Source organism: Bos indicus x Bos taurus, chromosome 16 (genome assembly GCF_003369695.1).
Source record: "Bos indicus x Bos taurus breed Angus x Brahman F1 hybrid chromosome 16, Bos_hybrid_MaternalHap_v2.0, whole genome shotgun sequence".
In the NCBI taxonomy this organism is placed as follows: domain Eukaryota; kingdom Metazoa; phylum Chordata; class Mammalia; order Artiodactyla; family Bovidae; genus Bos; species Bos indicus x Bos taurus.
In genome coordinates this window covers 79289916-79317307 of record NC_040091.1, presented here as the reverse complement: position 1 = coordinate 79317307, position 27392 = coordinate 79289916, and the positions used below count along the sequence as shown (strand labels likewise).

Below are 27392 nucleotides of genomic sequence, written 5' to 3'. Positions count from 1 at the left end.
TCAAGTCGGCCTCAGGAAGCATCACTATAAACAAAGCTAGTAGAGGTGATGGAATTCCAGCTGATCTATTTCAAATCCTAAACCATGGTGTTGTTAAAGTGTTGTACTCAATATGCCAGCAAATAAGAAATTCAGCAGTGGCCACAGAACTAGAAAAGGTCAGTTTTTATTCCAACCCCAAAGAAGGGCAGTGCCAAAGAATGTTCAAACTACCGCACAATTGCACTCATTTCACATGCTAGCAAAGCAATGCTCAAAATTCTCCAAGTTAGGGTTCAATAATATGTGAACTGAGAACTTCCAGATGTTCAAGCTGGATTTAGAACACGCAGACGAACCAGAGATCAAATTGCTAACATCCCCTGGATCATAGAAAAAGCAAAAAATTCCAGAACAACATCCACCTCTGCTTCACTGACTACACTTAAACCTTCAAATGTATGAATCACAACAAATTGTGGAAAATTCTTCAAGAGATGGCAATACCAGAACACCTTACCTGCCTCCTGAGAAATCTGTATGCAGGTCAAGAAGCAACAGTTAGAACTGGACATGGAACAACAGACTGGTTCTAAACCAGGAAAGGAGTATGTCAAAGCTGTATATTGTCACTCTGTTTATTTAACTTATATGCAGAGGACATCATGCAAAATGCCAGGCTGGATGAATCACAAACTGGAATCAAGACTGCCAGGAGAAATATCAACAACCTCTGATATGCAGACGACACCACCCTAATGGCAGAAAGTGAAGAGGAACTAAAGAGCCTCTTGGTGAAGGTGAGAGAGGAGAGTGAAAAGCTGGCTTAAAGCTCAACATTCAGAAAACTAAGATCATGGCATCCAGTCCCAACACTTCATGGCAAATAGATGAGGGGGAAATGGAAACAGGGACAGACTTTATTTTCTTGGGCCCCAAAATCACTGCAGATGGTGACTGCAGCCATGAAATTTAAAGACACTTGCTCCTTGGAAGAAAAGCTATGACCAACCTAGACAGCATATTAAAAAGCAGAGACATTACTTTGCCAGTAAAGGTCAGTCTAGTCAAAGCTATGGTTTTGCCAGTAGTCATGTATGGATGGTGAGAATTAGACCTTCAAGAAGGCTGAGCACCAAAGAACTGATGCCTTTGAACTGTGGTGTTGGGGAAGACTCTTGAGTCCCTTGGACTGCAAGGAGATCAAACGAGTCCATCCTAAAGGAGATCAACCCTGAATGTTCATTGGAAGGACTGATGCTGAAGCTGAAACTCCAATACTTTGGCCACCTGATGTAAGAGCTGACTCACTGGGAAAGACCCTGATGCTGAGAAAGATTGAAGGCAGGAGGAGAAGGGGGTGACAGAGAATAAGATGGTTGGATGGCATCATTGACTCAATGGACGTGGGTTTAAGCAAATTCAGGGAGATACAGGACAGTGAAGCCTGGCGTGCTGCGGTGCATGGGGTCGCAAGGAGTCAGACATGACTGAACAACAAGTATCTTTTTAAACCTGTCTCCCGAAATAATGGAAATAAAACCAAATTTAAAAAAAAAAAAACAAATGAGAGGGTGCTCTCCGCCCCTTCTGAGTCTGTGTCAGAAGCTTTCTCTGTCCCTTTCTCACTTTAATAAAACTCTGCTTCATAAAAGCTCTTGAGCGATCAAGCCTGGTCCCTGGTCCCAAAGCTCAGTCTTCTTCGGAGATCACGGATCCAACACCATTCACCAAAAGCTACCCTCCTGGGGCTCGTCCGGGATCCTCGGGATGAGGTAAGAACACTCGGAGCTCCAGCCCCTTGGCTTCCTCAGCATACGCGTTTTCGGCTTTGCTCAACTGCCTCTCCAGTGTGCTTCTGTGAATGGACGACACGCCCTGCACGAAGCAGGTGATGAGCCCTGCCCTGCAGTTTCGCGGTGCCTCGTCATGACTGAAGGCAGCCCTCAAAAGGGAGCCTTGTCGGGGTTCATACCGACCTGCCAAGGCCAAGAGACAGCCAACGTCCCTGCGAGGGGGGCGGCCAGAGATGGGCGAGGCGTGTGGACTGAACTTTCCTTTCTTGGTCACCTTTTCCTGGTCTCTTTGACCATTTCACTTGATGACATAAATCACAGCAAGCTCCTCTATGACCCACCTTCTAGAGTAACGGAAATAAAAACAAAAGTAATCAAGCAGGACCTGATTAAACTTAAAAGCTTTTGCACAGCAAAGGAAACTATAAGCAAGGTGAAAAGACAACCGTCAGAATGGGAGAAAATAATAGCAAATGAAACAACTGACAAAGGATTAATTTCCATTAATTAATATTAATATTAATTAAGACATTTCTCCAAAGATGACACACAGATGGCCCAGAGGTACATGAAAAGATGCTCACCATCCCTAGTCATTAGAGAAACGCAGTCTAAACTACAGTGAGGTGTCGCCTCACCCCCCGAGAACGGTCGTCATCAGAAAGCACTCAAGCAGTGCTGCAGCCAGTGCACAGAGGAGGGCCCGCTTACGCCGTTGGAGAGACTGTAAACTGGCACAGCCACCGGGAGAACAGTAAGCAGCGTCCTTAGAAAGCCGAAAACAGAGCTGCCCTGTGACCCAGCCCCACTCCCGTGCGCGTATCCAGAGAACAGCGCGGTCCAAAGGGATGCATGCTCCGCTGTGGCCACTGTGGCGCCGTTCACAGAAGCCAGCACAGGGGAGCCACCTAGACGTCCCTCGACAGAAGAATGGATAGATGTGCTACGTACATACAGTGGAGCATTACTCAAACGTTGAAAGGCTGGAATCCTGCCATTTGCAGCAAGGTGGATGCACCTAGAGAGTGTCATCCTGAGAGAAGTCAGTCAGACAGAGAAAAAGAAATATTGCGTGACACCCCTTATATGCAGGAGTTATTTACAAAACAGAAACAGTCTCAGAGACTTAGAGAATGAACTTACGGTCGCCAGGGGTATTAGGGAGTTTGGGATGGACTGCACACACCGCCATGTTTAAATTGGATAACCAATATGGACCTCCTGTACAGCCCAGGGAACTCACTCAACGTCACGCGGCAGCCTGGGTGGGAGCGGAGTTTAGGGGAGAATGGGTACACGCGTATGTATGGCTGAGTCCCCCTTGCTATGCATCTGAAACTATGACAACATTGTTAATTGGCTACACTCCAAAATAAAGGGCTAAAAAAAAACAGCCAACATGAGTGTCTTGTCATCCAGGTTCTTATGAAAGATCAAAGACCTCGTTCCCGGAGGTCACCGGGGGAGAGTGCTGCTGGGAGGGGGCAGGGCCTGCGGGTGGCTCCCGGGCCTGAGGACTCGGCTGCCCATGGGAGAAGGCGGGCGGCACCTGGCCCAACCAAAGCCCTGGGGTCCTCCCCCTGGGCCCACCCCACAGCCAGGGGGTCTGCACACTCTCACCTCCGCTCCCCGTGCCCCCAGCCCAGCCCGCCCCATGACAGCCGTCTCCTGGAGGCGGCCAGGGCCCTGCACTCGTCCTGACGCCCACACGGCAGCTGGGTGAAGCCCCGGCGCAGCCGTCCACGCTCAGAACCACGGCCCGGCCGGCCTGGGCCCAGCGGCTCCTCCCATGCCGTTCCATCACCTCTGCCTCCACCACCGTCCCGCCACGGTGGCCACAAGCCGCCGGCAAGCTCCGACCCTCAGCCTGGACATGCGTGCTCAGGCGCTCAGTTGTGCCCGACTCTGTCCACGGGACGCTCCGGGCAAGGATCCTGGGGTGGGTTATCGCGGCCGCCTCCGGGGGCTCTCCGACCCAGGTCTCTTACGTCCCCTGCACTGACAGGCAGGTTCTTACCACGAGTGGCACCTGGGGAGCCCCCCTGAAATCTCCTTAGCTTCTTGGCCCCCGGGCTCACGTCCCACCAAGGCCCGTCCTGCCAGCGAAGCCCCCAGGGCCCTGCACCCCGTTCCTCTGTCTCGTGGTGAGACTCACCCTGCAAAACACCGGCCCCGCCCGGAGCAGACTCCGGCAGCCCCAGTTCACGGTGACCCCAATGCGCGGCGTGAGGGCGGGCGGGGCCCGGGTAGAGCCCCCATGGGCGCGACCAGCGCCGGGGAGGCAGCCCTCGCTGAGCCCTCCTCCACAGGACCCAGGCACCTGGGTGGGGGGGGCCCTGACCTCCACTGCCTGCCTCCAGGCTCCAGGTTCTTGGAAACCATCCCGCAGCTGACCCCAGCCCTGCCCGGCAAGCAGTCTGCACGGGGCTTCCCAGCCCAGTGCTCAGCCCTCGCGCCCCCCGCAGCTCCCTGTCCACACTGGGGTCGCCTGCTGCCTCCTCGCTCCTCCTGGGAGACCTGGAACAGCCGCCCGCCCAGGCCAGCCCAGGCCCCGCTCTCTGTCTCACTCTCGCCCCAGTCCCCCTCTGACTCCCTGGGCGCCACCCACCCTCACAACGCTGTGAAGAGAGACCACCGAGCCCCGAGGACACGTGTGCCCGTCACGCTGGACGCCCCGCGATGGCCCCCTGCACGCAGTGCCCTGGTTTTGGCCGCGACACTGACCCCTCTGTTTCCCTCAAGCCCCGTCTCTCCCAGGCCTCAGTGACCCTGCTAACAGGGCCAGGATGAAGAGACAAAGCAGGCGATTAAGCTCCCTGATTCCACTAGGGAGCTGTAACTAGGAAAAGATATGAGAGACCCCCGTAAGTTAGTGATCACTCAAGAGAGCAGGCTTGCTTCACGGTAAAACCAAGCTGACTCGATCAGCAACATAACCTTGAACAGGAGCACAAGACACGCCCCAAACAGTAAAAGCCCCACCCTACCCAGTGAGCTCGGAAACGCATGATCTCTAGCCCATGCTAAAAGATGATGCTGTGAAAGTGCTGCACTCAATATGTCAGCAAATTTGGAAAACTCTGTAGTGGCCACAGGACTGGAAAAGGTCAGGTTTCATTCCAACCCCAAAGAAAGGCAATGCCAAAGAATGCTCAAACTACCACACAATTGCACTCATCTCACACGTCAGCAAAGTAACGCTCAAAATTCTCCAAGCCAGGCTTCAACAGTACGTGAACCATGAACTTCCAGATGTTCAAGATGGATTTAGAAAAGGCAGAAGAAGCAGAGATCAAACTGCCAACATCTGTGGGATCATTGAAAAAGCAAGAGAGTTCCAGAAAAACATCTACTGCTTTATTGACTATGCCAAAGCCTTTGACTGTGTGGATCACAATAAACTGTGGAAAATTCTGAAAGAGATGGGAATACCAGACCACCTGACCTGCCTCTTCAGAAATCTATATGCAGGTCAGGAAGCAACAGTTAGAACTGGACATGGAACAATGGACTGGTTCCAAATAGGAAAAGAGGTACATCAAGGCTGTATATTGTCACCCTGCTTATTTAACTTGTATGCAGAGTACATCATGAGAAATGCTGGACTGGAGGAAGCACAAGCTGGAGTCAAGATTGCTGGGAGAAATATCAATAACCTCAGATATGCAGATGACACCACCCTTATGGCAGAAAGCAAAGAACTAAAGAGCCTCTTGATGAAAGTGAAAGAGGAGAGTGAAAAAGTTAGCTTAAAACTCAACATTCAGAAAACGAAGATCATGGCATCTGGTCCCATCACTTCATGGCAAATAGATGAGGAAACAATGGAAACAGTGACACACTTTATTTTTGGGGCTCCAAAATCAACGCAGATGGTGACTTCAGCCATGAAATTAAAAGATGCTTGCTCCTTGGAAGAAATATTATGAGCAACCTAGATAGCATGTTAAAAAGCAGACACATTACTTTGCCAACAAAGGTCTATCTACTCAAAGCTATGGTTTTTCCAATAGTCATGTATAGATGTGAGAGTTGGACTATAAAGAAAGCTGAGCACCGAAGAACTGAGGCTATTGAATTGTTGTGTTGGAGAAGGCTCTTCAGAGTCCCTTGGACTGCAAGAAGATCCAACCAGTCCATCCTAAAGGACATCAGTCCTGAATACTCATTGGAAGGACTGATACTAAAGCTGAAACTCCAATACTTTGGCCACCTGATGCGAAGAACTGACTCATTGGGAAAGACCCTGATGCTGGGAAAGATTGAAGGTGGGAGGAGAAGGGGACGACAGAGGATGAGACGGTTGGATGGAATCACCGACTCAGTGGACATGAGTCTGAGTGAACTCCAGGAGTTGGTGATGGACAGGGAGGCCTGGCGTGCTGCAGTCCATGGGGTCACAAACAGTCGGACAGGACTGAGAGACGGAACTGGACTGAAGACGTGCTCTCTGCTCACATGACAACAGTTTAGGGGACCTTCCTGGTGGCCTGCTGGTTAAGAATCCGCCTTCCAGTGCAGGGGATGCGGGTTCAACCTCTGGGCGGGGAACTAAGATCCCCCAGGCAGCTAAGGCCACATGCTGAGCCAAGTGCTCTGGAGCCGGGGCTCCACAGCAAGAGAAGCAACACGGAAGCAAGAAGCCCTGCGAGCTGCAGCCAGAGGGGAGTCCAGGCGACGCAGCAACAAGCCTGCCGGCCGCAGTGAAGGCCCAGCAGCAGCAGCAGCAGCAGCAGCAGCAGCAGCAATGGAAAGGAGCTCCCCCACCGAACCTGAAAAACGGTCTCCACAGCGCCTGCCCCGGCCTGACCGTGAGGGACAAGAAAGCGCCCTTGTCCGACCTGGAGCAGGAGCTGACACTGGAGGCTTGATGGCCACTCCAGGATGAAGAGGGAGGTGGTCTTCTCCTCTCCCCACTTTCCCTCTGATTATAAAACTGGCCCCTAAGTTCTTGGGGGCACGGCACCCTCGCGTCCATCTGCTTGTCAGCCTCACAAGCATCCTATTCTAATAAACCACTTCTCATCGCTCCCCGGGCTAAGACAGGAAGGCCCCGAGTCCTCAGAGCTCCCAAAATGCCATCCGTGTCCCAACATGACCTCCCCCACCCAGCCCTGCTGCACACCCGCCCCCAAGGCAACCTTCCAGCATGTAAATCCGGCCATGCCACCTTCAGACACAGCACATCCAGAGAAGCGCAGCTGCCCAGGGCATGGCCTTTAGGCCCCCAGCCTGCCCTCCCCTCGCCGCAGTCCTGCCGGCCCCAGCATGGCCTGCGGTCACCAAGGCAGGGCCATGCTCTGCCCGTCCTGGCGGCCTTCACACTGCGGCAGGGGTGGGCAGCAGCCCCCTGAGCCTGAGACTCTCCATCTCTGGTCCTCGGGGAAAGACCCCCGCAATCCCATCCTGGCGGGGTCACCCCGCCTGGCAGACAACGGGCACGTGCGGGACGAGGGGAGAACAGATGGGCACCCAGCCCTCCGTCACAGGCCCCCGCACTGGGCCCAGGGGCGCCCCGCCCCCCCAGCGATGGGGGCAACGGGCCTGCGGAGCCCATCCGGACCGGGGTGGGGGGCACCCAGAGGGCAGCGGGGCGGGACGACCCGACAGCCCGACCCAGGGCGGGAGGCCTGCTCTGCCATGTGGCCTCCTGGGCCGGGAGCCGACGCCAGGATGGAAGCTGCTGCCCCTGCTGAGCTCCGGAGGCCGCCCTCATCCAAGGCGTCAGCACCCCACCCCACCCCCGCGTCTCCTCCAGAGTCAGAGTCAACTTCAGGAAACAAGGGGGGCGGCGGCCGGGCCTCTGCACACAGCCACCTGCAGCACTCCGGGGCGGAGGGTGCCCCGGCGGGAAGATGGGGCTAGACCCCACCCGCCCGAGGGGAATGTTCCTGGAATCACCAGCCATTTCTCCAGCAAAAACCGAGGCTTTACACTCCCATCCCAACAGGCCTAACGGGTAGGGTTACACCCTCTCTTACCCCATAGAAGCTAAGGAAGCAAAGATGCAAAGCCCCAACACCAGTTCTCAGGACCCCTGTGGGGAAGGGCCCAGAGAGGTGAAGGAATCTGCCCAAGGCCACACAGCCCGGGCCGGAGCACAGCAGGGGCAGGGAAGCTCGTCCCGGCTACCCCCAGGCTCTGGCCGCGGTCCTGGGCAGTGGGCTGCGGTGTTCAGAAGATGGATCTCCCGAGCCAGACAGCCAGACGTGGGAAGAAGGAAACAGCGCCTCAGCAGGAAGCAGGTGCGTGGGCAGGGGGCCGGGCTGGGCTGGGGAAGACACGGCCAGCAGCCACAGCCCCCTCCCGTCCACTCGGCGGGCAGGAGTGAGGCCCCTCACCCCAAGGTGGTGGTCAAGGCTGGTTCACAGAACGGAGCCCTGGGATGGGAGGCTGAGGCCCACGGCGGATGCTGGAAGGAAAATGAGCCCCGAGGCTCTGCTGGCTGGCCCGTCCCCATCGTCCTCCTGGGGGAGGGGAGTACCCCACCGCCGGCCGAGGAGGCTCTGCCCAGACAGCAGTGGTCTCTGCCCACCAGGCCGGGAGAGGCTGGGCCTCGACCTGCCCACAACCCCGCCCCTGCAGGAACGAGCCCGGGCCGTCCGGTCCATCTCTCCAGGGCGGCTGCTCAGCTCCACAACCGGCCCTCCCAGGCCCCCAGACCCTTCATCTCTACCGGGAGCTGGTTCCACGAAGGTACCCAGTCCCCCAGAGAACCTCCCCCAAGGGTCCCCAAGCATCTCAACCAGACCTCCAAGGGCCCTGGATCTGGACGAGAGGGAGCTGCCCAGCGATGCCTCCCCCAACCCCCACGAGGGGGCCGCCTGCAGCTCCTCCGCCCAAAGACACAGCAGGTCCTCCTGCAGCTTCCGCGCCCTCCCAGGGGAGGCTCCTTCCAGAACAGAACCTGACCCCACGAGGGAGACAAGGAGCTCCACCCCCAACCCTGCCGGGGGCACAGGTGTCCACGCCCCCGAAGCCCCCCAGGTCCCCCAGCCAACCAGGCATGACCACGAGGGTGCAGTCGCTGCAGGCCCAGTCTCGACCACGCGGGAGGATGGGGAGCTGACTTTGACGGCGCTGTGTCTGCAGAAACCACAGGAAGGAGGTGAAAGAGGTTAACCAGCAAGGTGCCCAGTAGCTAAGATCGACTGCTGTTGTTCACGCTCAGTAGTATTCCACTCTGCGACCCCATGGACTGCGGCATGCCAGGCTTCCCTGTCCTTCACTGTCTCCCGGAGTTTGCTCAAACTCATGATCAAAGAAGAGCAATACTTAAGGATAAATTTGTCTTTATTTTTTTGGACCCATGCTCTGGTCCGACATTTGGTCCTGGGAGATAGAAGCTAAAGTTTAAAACAGTTAATTTTCTAGTGCGTTCTAAAAATGGCCACTTGTGTGAGCTCCTCAAGCGCCTGCCTGGATCGGCCATGGACACCTGTGCCTGGAGCCAGGCTGCCGCCCACGTGGAGCAGCAGAGCCTGCCCAGCCCTGGCCCCGGGGAGCTGCCTGCCCCAGGGCCCCAGCCTTGGGAAGTCCTGCCCAGAATCTCACTTCAATCTTTCCTGCTACACCCACACGCCATTGCCTTCCCTGGGTCCAGGCTGAGATCAGCAAATCCCAGGCCTCCGCCCACTCTCCCCAAAGTGAGGGTGGTCAGAGCAGAGAGCTCACTCCCTGGACCGAGACCCTGGGTGTAGGGTTCACAAAGCAGAGAACTCTGGACACCAGGAGCCCGGGGAACCCTGCAGACCACCACCCAGAGCCTGTGTCTGAGAAGCCACAAAACCACGTGTGTAAAGGGAGCATGCCCCCCTGCCCACCCTGGCCAAGCTGCCTCCAGCTGTACCGTGGGTTCCCCAGCAGGCAGGCCGGGGGTCACCCCGTCGGGCCCCAGCAGGACACAGCTTGACCCCACCCAGCTCCCATGCCGTCTCCCAAGCCCACAGGTGCCCTCATGAGCTAAGGGTCTGAAGGAGCAGGTGGGGGAAGAGGGACCCTGAAGGGTGACTGAGTGGGGCCCGTGGACACTGAGGGACACAGGTGGCCAGGGCAGGTGGCAGAGAGGAAAGTGGAGCGGGGCTGGGCTGGGTGAGGCCCCCTCAGTGTCAGGGGCCCAGCTGCAGGCAGGAGGGGCGGCCCCGCACCCGAGCAGTGACGACTCAGGACACAAACCCGCCCTGCACGCGGGGCCCACCCCGCCACCCATCCCCCAGATACACGATGTCACACTCACCCGAAAGCCACTAAAGACAGATGCGTTCTCTTGCCAACTAAACGTTAGAGGCTCTGACACACGAGCTCTGCCACACACGGCCCCCTGAGGAAGCTACAGCCTTGGGAGACGGCGTGGGAGCTGGGCGGGGTCAGGCTGTGTCCCGCGGGGGCCTGAGAGGCGACCCCTGGCCTGCCTCCTGGGGAGCCCATGGTGCAGCTGGAGGCAGCTTGGCCGGGGTGGGCAGGGGGGCATGCTCCCTCTACACACACGCTTGTGTGGCTTCTCAGACACAGTGTGGAAGCAATGAGGCAAAAGCAAATGCTTTTTAACATGAAGACGAGAGAGTGTGCGGAGTGTGTGAGGTGTCCAAGGGATGCGTGATGTGCATGTGAGGGGTGCGTGGTATGAGGTGTGTGGCGTGTGTGTGTGTGGTGTGTATAAGGTGTTTGTGGCTTGTGAGATTGTGCAGTATGTGCAGTTGTAGTGTCTATGGGGAGTGTGTAGTTGTGTGTGTGATAAATATAATAAGGTATGTGAGGGGTGTGTGTGAGGGGTGTGAGGTGTGTGTGTGAGGGGTGTGTGTGTGAGGGGTGTGAGGTGTGTGTGTGAGGTGTGTGTGTGAGGGGTGTGTGTGAGGTGTGTGTGAGGTATGTGTGTGAGGTGTGTGTGTGAGGTGTGTGTGTGAGGGGTGTGTGTGAGGGGTGTGTGTGAGGGGTGTGAAGTGTGTGTGTGAGGGGTGTGTGTGAGGGGTGTGAAGTGTGTGTGTGAGGGGTGTGTGTGAGGGGTGTGTGTGTGAGGGGTGTGTGTGAGGGGTGTGTGTGAGGGTGTGTGTGAGGGGTGTGTGTGAGGGGTGTGTGTGAGGGGTGTGTGTGAGGGGTGTGTGTGAGGTGTGTGTGTGTGAGGGGTGTGTGTGAGGGGTGTGTGTGTGAGGGGTGTGAGGGGTGTGTGTGTGAGGGGTGTGTGTGAGGGGTGTGTGTGAGGGGTGTGTGAGGGGTGTGTGTGAGGGGTGTGTGTGAGGGTGTGTGTGAGGGTGTGTGTGAGGTGTGTGTGAGGGGTGTGAGGTGTGTGTGAGGTGTGTGTGAGGTGTGTGTGTGAGGGGTGTGTGTGAGGTGTGTGTGAGGGGTGTGTGTGAGGGGTGTGAGGTGTGTGTGAGGTGTGTGTGTGAGGGGTGTGTGTGAGGGGTGTGTGTGAGGTGTGTGTGAGGGGTGTGTGTGAGGTGTGTGTGTGAGGGGTGTGTGTGAGGGGTGTGTGTGAGGGGTGTGTGTTAGGGGTGTGTGTGTGAGGGGTGTGTGTGAGGGGTGTGTGTGTGAGGGGCGTGAGGGGTGTGTGTGAGGGGTGTGTGTGAGGGGTGTGTGTGTTAGGGGTGTGTGTGAGGGGTGTGTGTGAGGGGTGTGTGTGAGGGGTGTGAGGTGTGTGTGAGGTGTGTGTGTGAGGGGTGTGTGTGAGGGGTGTGTGTGAGGTGTGTGTGAGGGGTGTGTGTGAGGGGTGTGTGTGAGGGGTGTGTGTGAGGGGTGTGTGTGAGGGGTGTGTGTTAGGGGTGTGTGTGTGAGGGGTGTGTGTGAGGGGTGTGTGTGTGAGGGGCGTGAGGGGTGTGTGTGAGGGGTGTGTGTGAGGGGTGTGTGTGTTAGGGGTGTGTGTGAGAGGTGTGTGTGAGGGTGTGTGTGAGGTGTGTGTGAGGGGTGTGAGGTGTGTGTGAGGGGTGTGTGTGAGGGGTGTGTGTGAGGTGTGTGTGAGGGGTGTGTGTGAGGGGTGTGTGTGAGGGGTGTGTGTGAGGGGTGTGTGTGTGAGGGGTGTGTGTGAGGTGTGTGTGTGAGGGGTGTGAGGTGTGTGTGTGAGGGGTGTGTGAGGGGTGTGTGTGAGGGGTGTGTGTGTGAGGGTGTGTGTGAGGGGTGTGTGTGTGAGGGGTGTGAGGTGTGTGTGAGGGGTGTGTGTGAGGGGTGTGTGAGGGGTGTGTGTGAGGGGTGTGTGTGTGAGGGGTGTGAGGTGTGTGTGTGAGGGGTGTGTGTGAGGGTGTGTGTGAGGGTGTGTGTGAGGTGTGTGTGAGGGGTGTGAGGTGTGTGTGAGGGGTGTGTGTGAGGGGTGTGTGTGAGGTGTGTGTGAGGGGTGTGTGTGAGGGGTGTGTGTGAGGGGTGTGTGTGAGGTGTGTGTGAGGGGTGTGTGTGAGGGGTGTGTGTGAGGGGTGTGTGTGTGAGGGGCGTGAGGGGTGTGTGTGAGGGTGTGTGTGAGGTGTGTGTGAGGGGTGTGTGTGAGGGGTGTGTGTGAGGGGTGTGTGTGAGGGGTGTGTGTGAGGGGTGTGTGTGAGGGGTGTGTGTGAGGGGTGTGTTTGTTGTATGTTTGCTATCTTGCATGTGTGTGTTGCGTGTCTGTGTCCTGTGTGAGGTGTATGTGTGGCGTGTGTGCACGTGCGTGTGGTCTGTGAGGTGGGGTATGTGTGTGTAAGGTGTGTAAGAGGTGCTCGTGGTGTGCGTGTGGTGCACTGTGACCTGTGAGGTGTGGAATGGGTTTGGTCCTTCCTGGATCACAGCTTGTTGTGGCGAAGGGGTCTGCATAGCTCAGTGAAGCTGGGAGCCACACCCACCTGAGACGGGTCACAGTGGAGAGTCCTGACAAAGCAGGCCTCACTGGAGGAGGGAACGCAAACTACTCCAGCATTCTCATGCCATGAGAAGCCCATGAACAGCATGAAAAGGTAAAAAGACAGGCCCCCGAGAGATGAGCGCCCAGGCCAGAAGGTGCCCAGCCCGCTAGTGGGGAAGGGCAGAGACAGCTGCTGCAGCTCCAGGAAGAAGGGAGCAGCTGGGCCAAGGCGGAAACGATGCTCAGTGTGGACGCGTCTGTGACAGAAGTCCGATGCTCTAAAGAACGGTATTGCACAGGAACCTGGGGTGTCAGGTCCATGAATCAAGGTAGACTGGACATGGTCAACCAGGAGAAGGAAGAGTGAACACAGACATTCTTGGAATCAGAGAACTAAGATGGACGGGAACAGGTGAATTTAGCTCAGATGACCATTACCTCTACTACTGCAGGCAGGAATCCCTTAGAAGAAATGGAGTAGCCATCATAGTCAACAAGAGAGTCCAAAATGCAGTACTTGGATGCCATCTCAAAAACAACAGAATGATCTCTGTTTGTTTCCAAGGCAAACCATTCAATATCACAGCGATCCAAGTGTATGCCCCAACCAGTAATGCGGAAGAAGCTGAAGTTGAATGGTTCTATGAAGAACCTTACAAGACCTTCTATAACTAACACCCAAAAAAGATGTCCTTTTCATTATAGAGGACTGGAATCCAAAAGTAGGAAATCAAGAGATACCTGGAGTAACAGACAAGTTTGGGAGTACAGAATGAAGCAGGGCAAAGGCTAACAGAATTCTGCTAAGAGAATGCACTGGTCATAGCAAACACCCTTCTTCAACAATCCAAGGGACTACTTTACACATGGACACCACCAAACAGCCAGCACTAAAATCAGACTGATTATATTCTTTGTAGTCGAAGATGGAGAAGCTCTATACAGTCAGCAAAAACGAGATGGGGAGCTGACTGTGGCTCAGATAATCAGTTCCTCATAGCAAAATTCAGGCTTCAACTAAAGAAAGCGGAGGACAGCGCTAGGCCAATCAGGTATGACTTAAATCAAACCCCCACGAATATACAGGGGAGGCGACAAATATTCAAGGGACCAGATCTCGTGAGCAGAGTGCCTGAGGAGCCACGGACGGAGGCCCGCACGCTCCACGGGAGACCACAAACAAACCAGCCCGAAAGAGAAGAGAAGAAAGAAGGCAAAGGCTGTCGGAGGAGGCTTTACAACAGGCGAGGGAAGAAGAGAAGCGAGAGGCAAGGGGCAAAGGGAAAGACACGCCCGACTGACACAGAGGTCCAGAGAACAGCAGGAGAGACAACAGCTTCTTCAACAAGCAGCGCAAAGAAACAGAGGGAAACAACAGGAAGGGCGAGACTAGAGAACTCTTCAAGAAAACGGGAGATGTCAAGGAACCACCACCAAAGACGGGCACAGTACAGGGCAGAAACAGCAAAGCCCTAATCAAGGAGACGAGGCCCAGAAGAGACGGAAAGACCACAAAGAAGAGCCGCACAGAGATGGTCTCAGTGACCCAGGAAGCCACGCCGGTGCGGCCTCCCGCTCAGAGCCAGACATCCTGGAGCGCGAAGTCAAGCGGACCCCAGGAAGCGCTGGGGTCAACACAGCTAGTGGAGGCGGTGGAATTCCAGCAAAGCTATTCAAAATCCTGAAGACGATGCTGTTAGAACACTGCACTCAACACGCCAGCAAATTTGGAAAACCCAGCAGTGGCCACCGGACTGGAAAAAGTCCATCTGCATCGCAATTCCCAGGTGGGGCAATACGAAAGAACGTTCAAACCACCAGACCGCTGCACTCGCCCCCCACGCTAGTGAGGTCGTGCTTAAAATCCTCCAAGTTAGGCTTCAGCATCACATGAACTGAGAACTTCCAGTGTAAGCTGAGTTTTAAAAAGGCAGAGGAACCAGAGATCAGATTGCCAACATTCGCTGGACATAAGGAAAGAAAGGAAATTAAAAAAAAATCTACCTCTGTTTCATCAACTATGCTAAAGCCTTTGACTGTGTGGATCACAACAAACCGTGGAAAAATCTTAAAGAGATGGGAATACCAAGCCATCTTAACTGTCTCCTGAGAAACTTGTATGAGGGTCAAGAAGCAACAGTTAGAACCCTGAACAACTGACTGGTTTAGGATTGAGAACAAAATACGGCTAGGCTGTTTATTGTCACCCTGTTTATTTAATTTATACACAGAGCACATCATGCAAAATGCCAAGCTGATTACAGTCTTGATTATGGAATCAAGATTTCCAGGAGAAATATCAACAGCCTCAGACATGCAGATGATACCACTCTAAAGGCAGAAAGTGAACAGAACTAAAGAACCTCTTGGTAAGGGTGAAAGAGGAGAGTGAAAAGCCAGCGTAGAACTCAATATTGAAAAAATTAAGATCATGGCATCCAGTCCCATCACTTCATGGCAAACAGAAGGGGGAATGGTGGAAGCCGTGACAGTCTCTCTTCTTAGGCTCTAAAATCAGCGCAGATGGTGACCACAGCCACAAAACGGGAAGACGATAGAGGCCTTAGATGGAGGAGGGCATGGCAGCCCACTCCAGTATCCTTGCCTGGAGAATCCCACGGACAGAGGAGCCTGGAGGGCCACAGTCTGTGGGGTTGCAAAGAGTCGGACACGACTGAAGCAACTTGGCACAGAGGCCTTAGATAGGGATATCCTGGGGCTTGGGGCAAGATAGTATCAGCATCTTAGTTAGGGACAGTGTCAGGATGTTAGCGGGAGAGCTAGGGCATCAGGTAAAAAGTGTCAGGGCCTTACAAACACCATCGAGGACTGAGAGAGAGGGTAGGGGAACCGGTCAGGGACACGATCAGGGCCCCAGGAAGAAACAAGTGGAGGACGCAGTGAGAAAGAGTTGAGGCCAGCATTCAGGGATGGTCGGAGAAAAAGACACATTAAGGGCCTTAAACACAGACAAGACCAGGCCTCAAGTGAGAAACAGCTCAAGATATTAAGAACAACAAAATCACTACAGATGGTGACTGCAGCCATGAAACTAAAAGACGCTTACTCCTTGGAAGGAAAGTTATGGCCAACCTAGACAGCATATTCAAAAGCAGAGACATTACTTTGCCAACAAAGGTCTGTCTAGTCAAGGCTATGGTTTTTCCCTTGGTCATGTATGGATGTGAGAGTTGGACTGTGAAGAAGGCTGAGTGCCGAAGAACTGATGCTTTTGAACTGTGGTGTTGGAGAAGACTCTTGAGAGTCCCTTGGACTGCAAGGAGATCCAACTAGTCCATTCTGAAGGAGATGAGCCCTGGGATTTCTTTGGAAGGAATGATGCTGAAGCTGAAACTCCAGTACTTTGGTCACCTCATGCGAAGAGTTGACTCACTGGGAAAGACCCTGATGCTGGGAAAGATTGAAGGAGGGAGGAGAAGGGGACAGAGGATGAGATGGTTGGATGGCATCACCAACTTGATGGACATGAACTTGGACAAGCTCCAGGAGACAGTGAAGGACAGGGAGGCCTAGTGTACTGCGGTCCATGGGGTCGCAAAGAAGAGGACACGACTTGGCGACTGAGCAACAACAACTCATGTGTGGAGTGTCTGTGGTGTTTGTGTGAGGTGCATCTGTGAGGTGTGTGTGTGAGGTGCATATGCAGTGAGTGTGTGTGTCGTGTGTGCGTGAGGTGTGTGTGAGGTGCACTGTGTCTGTGATGAGTGTGCAGTGAGTGTGTGTGTGTAGTATGTCACATGTGTGAGGTGTGTATGTAGTGAATGCATATGTGTAGTGTGTGTGAGGTGTGTATGCAGTGAGTGTGTGTGTGAACATGTGTGTGAATGTGTGTGTGAGGACCACATCCCTAATGACCGAGGGTGCAGCCTCTGCCCCGTCCAGCCTTGAGAAGCAGACCTGGCGCCTCTGACCTCGACCCTCCATCTCACCCACTACCCCCCGTCCCCAGGCCCCCGTCCCCCCATCCCCCATCCCCAGCCCCCCGTCCCCCGTCCCCAGGCCCCCCATCCCCACCAGCGACAGGGCTGCACTCAGTGAGGCCGGGCCACCCAGACATCCCAGCCGAACCCCTGCCATGCCAGCGACCTGCCAGCCGGCAGTGCCAGCAGCTGTGGACAGGCGTCCGGCTCAGCGGCGGGGGGCGCAGCGGCTGAGCCCTAGGGTCACTGGGCGCACAGCCATGGGGGCAGGAAGCCGGCTCTGGCGGGCACAGTGGCACGTGGAGGGTTCTGCATGGAGGTGGCATGGGGACAGGCGCGTGTGGGGCACAGAGAGGGCGGCACTCAGCCCGGGTGGGTCCACCCCAGCCTTCGGTCTCCACGGCTCCGGCTGAGGGAGCGCAGGGACAGGCTTCAGGACTGGCTGTACCACCGGCGGGCTTCCTGGCAGAGGTGCCCTGAACCAGGGGTCATGGAAGGCCTTGGAAGACACTGACCAGTCTCCACCCCAGAAACTCCGCCCCTGGCAGGAGCGGCCTGTGAGGACCACAAAACTAGATGGGAGGGCTCACGGCCGCCGACCCCAAGATGGGGGGACAGTCGGCCCCTGGGAGTGACACAGCAGGACACTGCCCGGGGACGCACCCCTTGGAGCCTCCTGGGCCAGGATGTGGAATCTCCAGGCTCACACTCTCGGGAGCATCCTGCCCAGCAGAGGACCGCCCCTCCATGGTTGCTGGGGACTCTGCTTCCCCGAGAGATCGGCCAGCACACCCCCTCCAAGGTCCACGCACAGCACACCCAGGGCCACGAGGACCGGCAGGAGGCAGAGACGCGCCCCAGGTCACAGGGGCAGGAGGCAGCGCGCTCGGCAGGGCAGGGCTGATGGCGTGGAACCCGAGCCCTCGCTGAGCCCCCAGCGAGGCACCGTCAGACTCGCGGCCCCGGAGGTGACGACGGCCGGCGCCTGCCGCTTCCGTGAGCAGAGCTGGCCTATTTGTACGCTTCTGACACGCACTCCAGGCGTGTAACTCGGCCCTGCCAACAGCATCTCGCTCCTCGCGGTGGCCAGACACCCGAGCAGGGTCCCTGTCGGGAAGACCCCACCCAAGCCCAGTCGCTGCCCAGCAGCTTCCCTGCTTCTCCTCCGACTCCAGGGGCACGGGGGCCTGGACACGGGCAGCCAGACGTCCCCGGGCAAGCCCCCCACCTCATGCTGTGGGAGCACAGATGCAGGCCCAGAGTGAGGGGCATCTCAGCATTTGATGAAACCCTGATGACGGCGGTTCTGTGAGGGGACGAGTGCCCTGTCACTGGGGGAATTCAAGATGAGGCGGACCACTGCTGGAAGACACAGAAGGTGCCCAGCACTAGCCGGCACGACCTTCAAGGCCCCCTTTTGTGAACATTCCAAACGTTCACTATTACTGGATTTGCCGTGGTGATTTGCGAGCAGTGATCTTCGATATTACTCCTGCAGCTGTTTTGGCATTTTCAGCAATAAAGTGTTTTGCAATGAAGTGAAGTGAAAGTCACTCAGTCATGTCTAACTCTTTGTGACCCCATGGACCATAAAGTCCATGGAATTCTCCAGCCTAGAACACTGGAGTGGGTAGCCTTTCCCTTCTCCAGGGGATCTTTCCAACCCAGGAATCGAACCAGGGTCTCCTGCATTGCAGGCGGATTCTTTAACAACTGAGCTATGAGGGAAGCCCGTTTTGTAATGAAAACACTCAAGTTGTTTTTACGGAGATGACGCTATTGCACACTTAGGAGACTGCAGCCTGGCGCAACATAACTTTCAGATGCACGTGCAGACTGAAGACTCCATGTGCCCGTCTCCACGGCAGTGTGCCTGCAGTCACGTTGTTTAAAACCAGTATTATTATTATTTTTTACTACAATTTATTTATTTATTTTTTTGCACTGAGCTAGGTCTTCAGCGTGTGGAGTCTTGGCTGCGACACATCGGCTTCTCTCTGAGGCACAGACTCTGCAGTGCAGGCTCAGCTGCCCCGAGCCACATGGGATCCCAGGGCTTCCCAGTAGTGCGGTGTTAAAGACTCCGCCTGCCAATGCAGGGAACGCAGGGGACGCGGTTCAGTCCCTGGGTCGGACGATCCCCTGGAGAAGGAAATGGCAACCCCCTCCAGTGTTCTTGCCTGGGAAATCCCATGGACAGAGGAGCCTGGTGGGCTACAGTCCATGGGGTTGCACAGAATCAGACACGATAGCACGCACAGGTACACATGCTTATGTGGAATCCTAGTCTCCTGACCAGGGATCGAACCCACATCCCTGCGCTGGAAGGCGGATTCCTGACCACTGGACCACCAGGGAAGCCCCTGCAGTCACTGCTGAGCAAACCCTTGCTGTCTGGGAACCTCGCTGTGATGACCAACCAAGGTGTAGGTGGGCACTCCCAGCACCAGACGCACCATCCTGGGGCACCGTGCCCCAGCGTCTCTTCCGTGTTTGACTTTGGAAGCTCTGAGGTCACAGACTTGGGTCAGGCTTTACCTGGGCATGTGGGACGAGACGGCCTTCACTCATGTCCTCCAGGCCCGGCTGCCAGCTTGCAGAAGGCACATCCCACCCCGGACCTCTTCTCCCCAGCAGAGGCACTGCTGACCCTCTGCGGGTTAAAGGCTCTGTGACATAGGGCCTTTTCATGCTGTTCATGGGGTTCTCAAGGCAAGAAGACTGAAGTGGTTTGCCATTCCCTTCTCCAGTGGACCACATTTTGTCAGCAAGGAGATCCAAGCTGTCCATCCTAAAGGAAATCGGTCCTAAATATTCATTGGAAGGCCTGATGCTGAAGCTGAAACTCCAATACTTTGGCCACCTGATGCGATGAGCTGACTCTTAGAGAAGACCCTGATGCTGGGAAATACTGAAGGCGGGAGAAGGGGATGATAGATGATTAGATGGTTGGATGCCATCACCGACTCAATGGACATGAGTTTGAGCAAGCTCTGGGAGTTGGTGATGAACAGGGAGGCCTGGCGTGCTGCAGTCCATGGGGTCGCAAAGAGTTGGACACGACTGAGCGACTGGACTGAATGGCCTGGGTGTCAGGAAGAGCGCGGATGGAAGGTTCCAGGAGGCGGGGTGGGCGGAGTGGAGGGCCTGGGAGAGGCTGCAGGGCTGGATGTGCAGAGGGAAGATGCGTGGGGGCCGTGCCGCCTTGCTGGCGTCACCAGGCTAGCTGGAGGTTCGGAGTGGGCTAAATACACACTGGGCACCTCCTGTGCGCTCAGCATTTTCCCACAAAGACCCCAGACGGCGGAGAAGGGCTGAGCGTCAGAAGCTGGCTGGTGCGGGACTCCAGAGCAGGGCTCTGGAGGCACGGGCCATGCGGCGACGGGCTCTGTCCTGGCTTGGACCCAGGGGCCCCCGGCCCACAGCAGGGGTGATGGATGGGGGTTCTGCGGCGGGTGCCCCTCCTCCCGCCCGCCTGGTCAGTCGGCACTCCAAGAGGGCAGAGCTCTGTGGGGGCCTGAGTGTCACCCGCTGCCGTGAGGCAGTGCAGAGCCTCATGGAGAGAGACGGGCAGAGGGAAGGGGCCAGAGAAGGGGCCTCTCCCCAAGTCAGGAGAGCAGACCAAGGTGGAGTCCGGACACCCCGCTCCAGGGCCGGGGTCTTCCCTGTCTCTTCTTAAGAGCAACATGGGAGGCTTTCCATACTGGGGGGCATGGGAGTCCCTAAGCCCCACATGGGGACAGAGGGTGTGGGGGTCTGGTCACCTCCCCAGGAGGGCCAGTGGTGGCGGGCAGCACCCAGCAGTGATGAGGAGCACCCAGCAGTGGCAGGGAGCACTCAGCAGTGATGGGGAACACCCAGTGCTGGTGGAGAGCACTCAGCGGTGGTGGGGAGCATCCAGCAGTGATGGGGAACACGCATTGGTGGCGGGGAGCACCCAGCGGTGGCAGGGAGCACTCAGTGGTGGAAGGGAGCATCCAGTGGTGGCGGAGAGCACTCCACAGTGATGGGGAGCACACACTGGTGGTGGGGAGCACTCAGCAGTAGAAGGGAGCACTCAGCGGCGATGGGGAGCACTCAGCGGTGGCAGGGAGCACCCAGCAGTGATGGGGAGCAGCCAGCGGTGGCAGGGAGCACTCAGCGGTAGAAGGGGGCACTCAGCGTGATGGGGAATACCCAGTGCTGGTGGGGAGCATTCAGCGGTGGCAGGGAGCACCCAGCAGTGGCGAGGAGCACTCAGTGGTGGAAAGGAGCACTCAGTGGTGACGGGGAACACCCAGCAGTGGCAGGGAGCACTCAGCGGTGATGGGGAGCACTCAGCGGTAGCAGGGAGCACCCAGCAGTGGCGGGGAGCATGCAGCGGTGCTGGGGAGCACCCCCAGCGCATGGCACTCAGCCCGTGTGTTGGGTTCAAGTCCAGGTCTCCAGGCGAGTGTCCTGGGAACCTGATCCCCAGGTTCCTTATTCTAGAAAGTGAATAACGACAGTACCTTCTGCACAGAGAATCGCGCTAACTGGCGGAGTTATCCACATGCAATGCTCAGAACAGGCCTGGGTCACTGCCAACTTCAAAAATAAGTGAAAAATAGGAACCGCTGTCCTCAGCCTCCATGGGCACTGTGCCAGGACGCCTCAGACACCAAACACATGGGTGCTCGAGTCTCTCATATACACGCAGCACACCTCCCTCCTGGACACTTTAATTTGCCTCTATTTTGCTGAGAACACCCCACACAAAGTAAACTCTGTGTGACTAGTTGTAAATACAATGGAAACGCTGTATAAACAGTTGTTGGTATGTGGCAAATTCAAATTTTGCTCTGTGAAACTGTTCAGAATTTTTTTCAAATATTTTCACTCTACAGCCGGTTGAATCCCCAGACATGGAGGAGATAAAGATAAAAAGAGATAAAGAGAGAGTGACTGTATACCTTTTGCCTCAGCAGGCCCACTCCTAGGCACATGCCCAAGAGAAATAGTCAGGTGTCCCGTCAAAAACCTGCCCTCAAATGTTCACAGCACTGGCATTCACATCGTCAAACACCAACCGAAACGCCACCGACAGATGGATAAATACGCTGTGGTTTATCCCTGCCACAGAACATCACTCAGCAGCTCAGAGGAACAAAGGCCGGACGTGGACTGACCTTGAAAACAGAAGCCAGTCACAGAAGACCATCGGATGAATGATTCTGCTTATATGAAACGTCCAGAGAGACAGACTGACAGAGACAGAAGACAGACAATCCCCTGGTGGAGCTTGGGGGGAAGGAGGACAGGGTGAGCACTGACGCATGCAGCTCTCTCTGGGTGACCAAGCTCTGCAGTTAGCTGGCAGTGCTGGCTGCAAAGCGTGTGCTAAAAGTCACCGACTGCGCGCTTCGGGTGACCGCACCGTGTGGCACGGAGCTACACCTCAGCTGGGGTCTTCCCTGGTGGTCCAGCGGTTAAGACTCTGAGCTTCCCCTGCCTGATCAGGGTTAAACTAAGTTCCCGGGTGCTACGTGGCATGGCCAAAAAAAAAGTAAAACCCTGTAAACCTGCAAGGGAAAGGCTTTGATCACAGTTTTGGGAGCAGGGAGATGGGGCCAGGGAGCCCTAGCAACGGCCCGCAGCCGGCTGCAGGGTCCGACTCGGGACTCTGAGTTACGGAACTCCACGTCCGAGGTTCTTCCTGAAGCTTTTCCTGAATCCAGCCTGTAGCCCAAATATCCAGGGAAAAGCCTCCACTCACCTCCCCAACCGAGCCCTCAGGAAGTGCTCCCACCTCTCAACGCCCCTCCAGCTTCCTGTGGGATCTGAGGCCACAGCCAAGGTCACAGGGGACAGGCACCCACCCAGGACCCTACACTCCAGCCCCGGCAGACACCTTTAGGAAGCGGAGGCGGGGGCGGAGGGAACACAGCAGGCTCCAGGGTGTGTGCACCCCAGGGGCGCTGCAGCAGGCGGGCTGGGCTCCTGCTCAAAACGGCTGGGCAGAGGCCCAAAGGTTGAAGGCGGGAGGAGAAGGGGACGACAGAGGATGAGATGGTTGGATGGCATCACCAACTCGATGGACATGAGTTTGAGCAAGCTCTGGGAGTTGGTGAGGAACAGGGAGGCCTGGTGTGCTGCAGTCCGTGGGGTCACAGAGTCGGGCACGACTGAGCAACTGAGCTGAACTGAACTGGTGTCTTCTTTAGAGAAACGTCTGTCTGACTCTTTTGCTCACGCTTTGACTGGGTCGTTTATCTGGTACTGAGCTGCATGAGCTGCTTGTATATTTTGGAGATTAATCTTTTGTCAGTTCTTTCACGTGCTATCCCAAGTGTTTCAAAAAATTAGCCACAGCCCTGCAGGAGGCAGGATCTGGACACAGGTGTCTGGCACCGGGGTGGCAATGCGGGCACCTGTGAGGCGCCAGGTCGAGAGCCCCCAGACCCCACCTGGACGGGTCAGGGCCCAGGAAGGTGCAGAGAGTCCACTCTGGGCTGCGCTCTCGCCTGAGGCCATGTGCTGGGGCCCGGGGGACGGTACGTAAGCGACTTCCGGCTGTCAGGCTGCCTGCCGGGCCCAGCCGGGCCCAGCATGGAGAGCAGGCTGAAGGCCCCTCACCACCACCGCTGGGTGGCCGCTCGGAGCAGGAGGCCGGCTACCTGGAGGTTTGGGGTGCAGGGGTGCAGGCCCTCCCGCGGTCTCTCCACCGCTGCCCCAGGTCCAACGGCACATGGCCGGCCCCACGGTGGGAGATCAACCTGGCTCTCTGGTCTCTGGGGGCAGGTGGCACAGCCAGGCCCTCCCACAAGAGGCAGGGGCTCCGGCTCCACCCATGTCTCCCACCTGGCAGAGTCACCACACAGCAGGAAGCCCCCCTGTGCCACCTGAGCCCCTCCTGCTACAGCGCAGCCCGGGGGTGGGGGCAGGAGCGCCCTGCTTCCTGAAGCCCCCTTCGTGAACCTGCAAAGACGCGGTTCTACAGCAACACAGAGACCACAAAAGCCGCTGAAGGCCAGTCCCTGTCAGTCCAGGAAGGCAGAGGGCTCTGGCCGCCCTCCCCCAGCCCTTCCCCAGCTTCAGGACACAGGACAGGTGAACAGGATGCAGAGAACAATGAGGAGATAAAACAAGGGCAGGCAGAGAGGCCGCACAGCCTGTCTCGACCTGACGAGGACTTTCTCCACGTCGTCCCTGAGCTCGGGGGCAGACGAGGGAGCGGGCCTGAGCCCTGCGCAGGGCCAGCCACTCCAGGGCCTTTCTGCAGGGGTCCCCTCAGCCAGGGAGGTACACAGGGGTCAGGGCAGGGGCACGGGTCCACACAAAGGGCGCTTCAGCGTGCCTCGCCCACCGGCCGGCTCAGGACCAAGAGCCCCCCCGAGGCCCCGGCCCGCCGCCCCGGTTTCCGGAAGCCCTCCCCGCACTCCCACCCCAGACCCGCCTGGCAGACTCAGGCCACAGCAGGGAGGTGGGCAGGCCGCGGTGTGCTCAGGAGTGGCCCAGGCGGGCCGGCGGAGACGGGCCAAGAGGCGAGCCAGGAGAGGAGGGCTGCTCTGGGAACCGCTCTTTCTGCCTTTCCGGCCTCTGGGCCTCCCCCGAGCCCCTGGGTTTGTTTTCCGCATTTTGCTGTCCCGTTGCCAGGCGGCCTGTCGGGCCCCAGAGAAGCGGGCGGCGGCTGGCGTCACTGGCAGGGCATGGGCAGGAGCGCGCGTCTCGGCTCCGGCCACTGTGGCCGACCCTCCAGGCCTCTTGGGCCTCAGTGTTCAACCTGGGGACGCTGCACTTGAGGACCTCACCCCCTTTCTGCTGCCATCAAAGCCCCTTTACCGTGTACTCTGATTTTAGAAGAGAATACCCGTTTGGTTCCTAACTGGGAGAGTGGAGAGGCGGCTGGCCTGAGGGCCCACTGGGCAGGTGCAACCCCATCTCTGATGCCCACATGCTGTGTGATCCCGGACAAGGCACGCCCCTCTCTCAGCCCTGCTTCCCCGTCAGCAAAACTAGACGCTGAACGGACGATGCCCAAGGTGCCCCCAGCGCCCTAGGCTGTGGTTCACTCAACACGGCCCAGGGACAGTGAGGCCTTTTCCCCAAAACCCTTCTCTAAAGCCCTTCCTTAGACTAGCCTTAGATGGAGGCCGCCGGGCTCTGCTTGTCCCTGGGCCCCGGGGGCCTCTGCTGGCCCAGACTCCTCTCCGCAGACTCACCCCAGCCTGCAGCCCCACGCCTGGTGACGGCGGCGGGGCAGGGGGCTCTGTCCCCGCTCTGCCTTAGCCGGCGTCCCCCGTGACGACACAGAACCTCAAAAGGCCACTACCTGGGCAGCGCGCTGATTCACACCAAGAACTGCCCACACCCCAGGAGTTTGCGTGAACTATTCCCTGGCAAGTAGGCAACGGTGTTCCCAGTCCGCAGACGACAGCACAGAGCCTCAGAAGTCAAGTACTTTTCCCAAGTTCACACAGCTGAAAGGAAAAGGCCAAGATGGGAGCCTGGATCTGTCTGCTTTTAAGCATCAGCGTTCCCGCCGAGACGTCACCACCGTCCCAGGCTGTCACAGGACCCCAGTGGAGAGGGCTGAGAGGCACGGCCCATGGGACCCCACCCCCCGCCTCGGCAAAAGCAGACCAACGGGCCCTTCAAGCAGCTAAACCAACCTTGTCCCTTGCAGTTGAGTGCACGTTGCCCATGGTCACACAGTGAGCCTGGGGCAACGCCACTCCCCACCCCAGGGCAGCCCGCAGTCCACACTGGCACCCCAGGATCCTGGAGGTCCTCCCGCTGCTGCTCTGGGTCCCCCCACTGCTGGGGGTCCTTCCGCCACTGCCCTGGGTGCAGACGCACTCTGGCTACTCCCTCTGGGGGCCAGCCTCACCCTCTCTAGGCCCCTGTTGGCTCCTTCCTGGAAGGTTCTGGAGCGGATGGACTGAACCACATCCTGTAACCTCAGAAGGGATGGGAAGTGGGGCAGGGGAACCAGCGGAAAAGAGGCGTGAGATTAAAGTAGCAACTTTCTCGCCTGTGAATTTTTAGCTGTAGAACCTCTCTAATGATCCAAGAAAGAGGTACAGAAAGACACACAGACAGGGGAGGAGGCAGAGCCGCTGCCCGCTTCTGCAGGGACGCCCTGAAGCTGCTGGGAGATTGCACGGCAGGTCCCCCGCGCCCCTGCAGGTCCTCATCGTTCTCACGGGCAGCAGCCTCTCAGAACTCAGCACCGGACGGAGCACACACACGTGTCGCTTGTTCACGCCTCACGGCAACTAAAACACCACAGCTGTTATCACTTCATCCTGACAACTAACTGAAGCTCAAGGTCACACAGCCACTAACTGGTAAGCCCAGGTCCCCCAGGAACGCCTGCCGGTGGCCCACTCACATCCAGAATCTGCCTCAAGGGTCTCCACTCTGCAGACAGACGTGCGCTGGGAATTCCAGGGCCACGGGCCCCACCGCCCAGCCAAGCCCACTTCTGATCAGACTCTGTCTGGAACTGCAGCCACAGGACGGCAGGGGTCCCGGGAAGTCATCTGGTTGGACCCCTGCCATGTACAGTCAAGGAAAGCAAGAAAGGGGCTCGCCCAAGGTCACACAAGGTCACAAGAATGAGAAGCAGCACCTAGAATTAGACTCAGGCCTCCTATTTTAAAGCGGGAGCCTCCCCACAGCACCCTGAGACCCCCTGAGAAGCCACCGCTCATCTCAGCTGGAAGAGAGCCAGAGCACCCCAGGCACGCTCGGGTTAAGCTCCTGTGTCCACGGCCATCGCAGTGCGGCCTTTCAAGCCATCCTCATCAATTAGACACAGTGTGACCTTGGGAGGCCCATGACACCCCCTGAACCCCCAGGCACCTATGCCGCACTGGGAACCCTTCTGGGGAAAGGCTCTGCCCCTGCAAGAAGGCTGTGTGGTGCTGGAAAGTCTCAGGTGCGCTGCCTTGTAGGGGAGGGCGCTGCAGTTCTCCCCAGAGGCTAGGTCACCCAGGGGTGTGCTCCCATCCCCTCAGCGCACCCCACCTGCAGGCAGGCCAGCAGGACCAGGAGAGATTCAGTCACCATAAACTCCAAACCCCCATTTTCCAGATGAAGATACTGAGGGCCGGCGGGGTCAGAGAGTTGTCCAAGGTCACAGGCGGGGTTGGCATGGAAGCTTCCCTACTCCGCCTGGCACGCCAGGAGCGCAGCTCCACACCGCCACCCGCCTCCCAAGACGGCCGCGGAGCTCCTGCAGAGGCGGGGAACGGAGGCGGGGCCCTGCTGGGCGGCCCGGCCGGCAGGTGCGCCCGTGGGTTTGCTCGCCCACCGCCCTGACCCCCCACGCCCCGACTCCCCACCGGGGCATCGCATCACCTGAAGGCTCAGAGAGGTGCGGCCGCTCGTCCAAGGTCACACAGAAAAATGAGCACAGTCTGCGCGCCTACGGCCCCCCACCCCAGCCCGGTCTTTCCAAGCTACGCCGCTCACCGGGATCCCGGGCCCTCGCCTCCCCCACCTACTGGTCGCGCGCTGGCTGGAGTAGAAAAAGTTTCTGGGAGAGGAAGGGGCGGAAGACGCCGCCGCCCATCCCAGACCCGGATGGCCGCGGCCGGGCGAGGGGCACAGAAAGGAAGCGCGCTCCGCCAGGTCCCCGGCGGGGTCCCGCGCCCGCAGCCACTCTCCGCCGCGGGGTTCCCGGGATAATTCCGAATTCTCCCCCTGGAACCATCAGGGTGCTCCCGGAGCGCCGTCCCCCACCGTCCAGAGTCCGAGCGTCCCAGGAGGGCGACACCTGCGCCCCGGCCCGGCCGCCCGCGCGCCGCTCTTACCGGGAGACGGTTCGGCGTGGCGGCCCGAGCTCGCGGGAGGGCGGTGGGCAGGACGCCGCGCTCCCGGAGCGCAGGCCCCTCTCGGCGCGTCCGGCGTCCGGCC

The 27392-nt window shown here is 57.6% G+C and overlaps 1 protein-coding gene across 2 annotated transcripts in view; it reads right to left on the bottom strand.

Annotated features, from left to right (window-relative positions):
- Nucleotides 1-27392, bottom strand: part of SYT2 (synaptotagmin 2) — an 87752-nt gene that overhangs the window by 25810 nt on the left and 34550 nt on the right. Inside the window, exon 1 of one of the 2 annotated variants that reach the window (XM_027565857.1) lies at nucleotides 27290-27382. The exons of the other annotated variant lie outside the window; for it this stretch is intronic. The gene's annotated coding sequence lies outside the window, so the exon portion shown is untranslated. Of the gene's footprint in view, nucleotides 1-27289; nucleotides 27383-27392 lie in introns of those variants that run through there. 2 annotated transcript variants of the gene reach the window in all.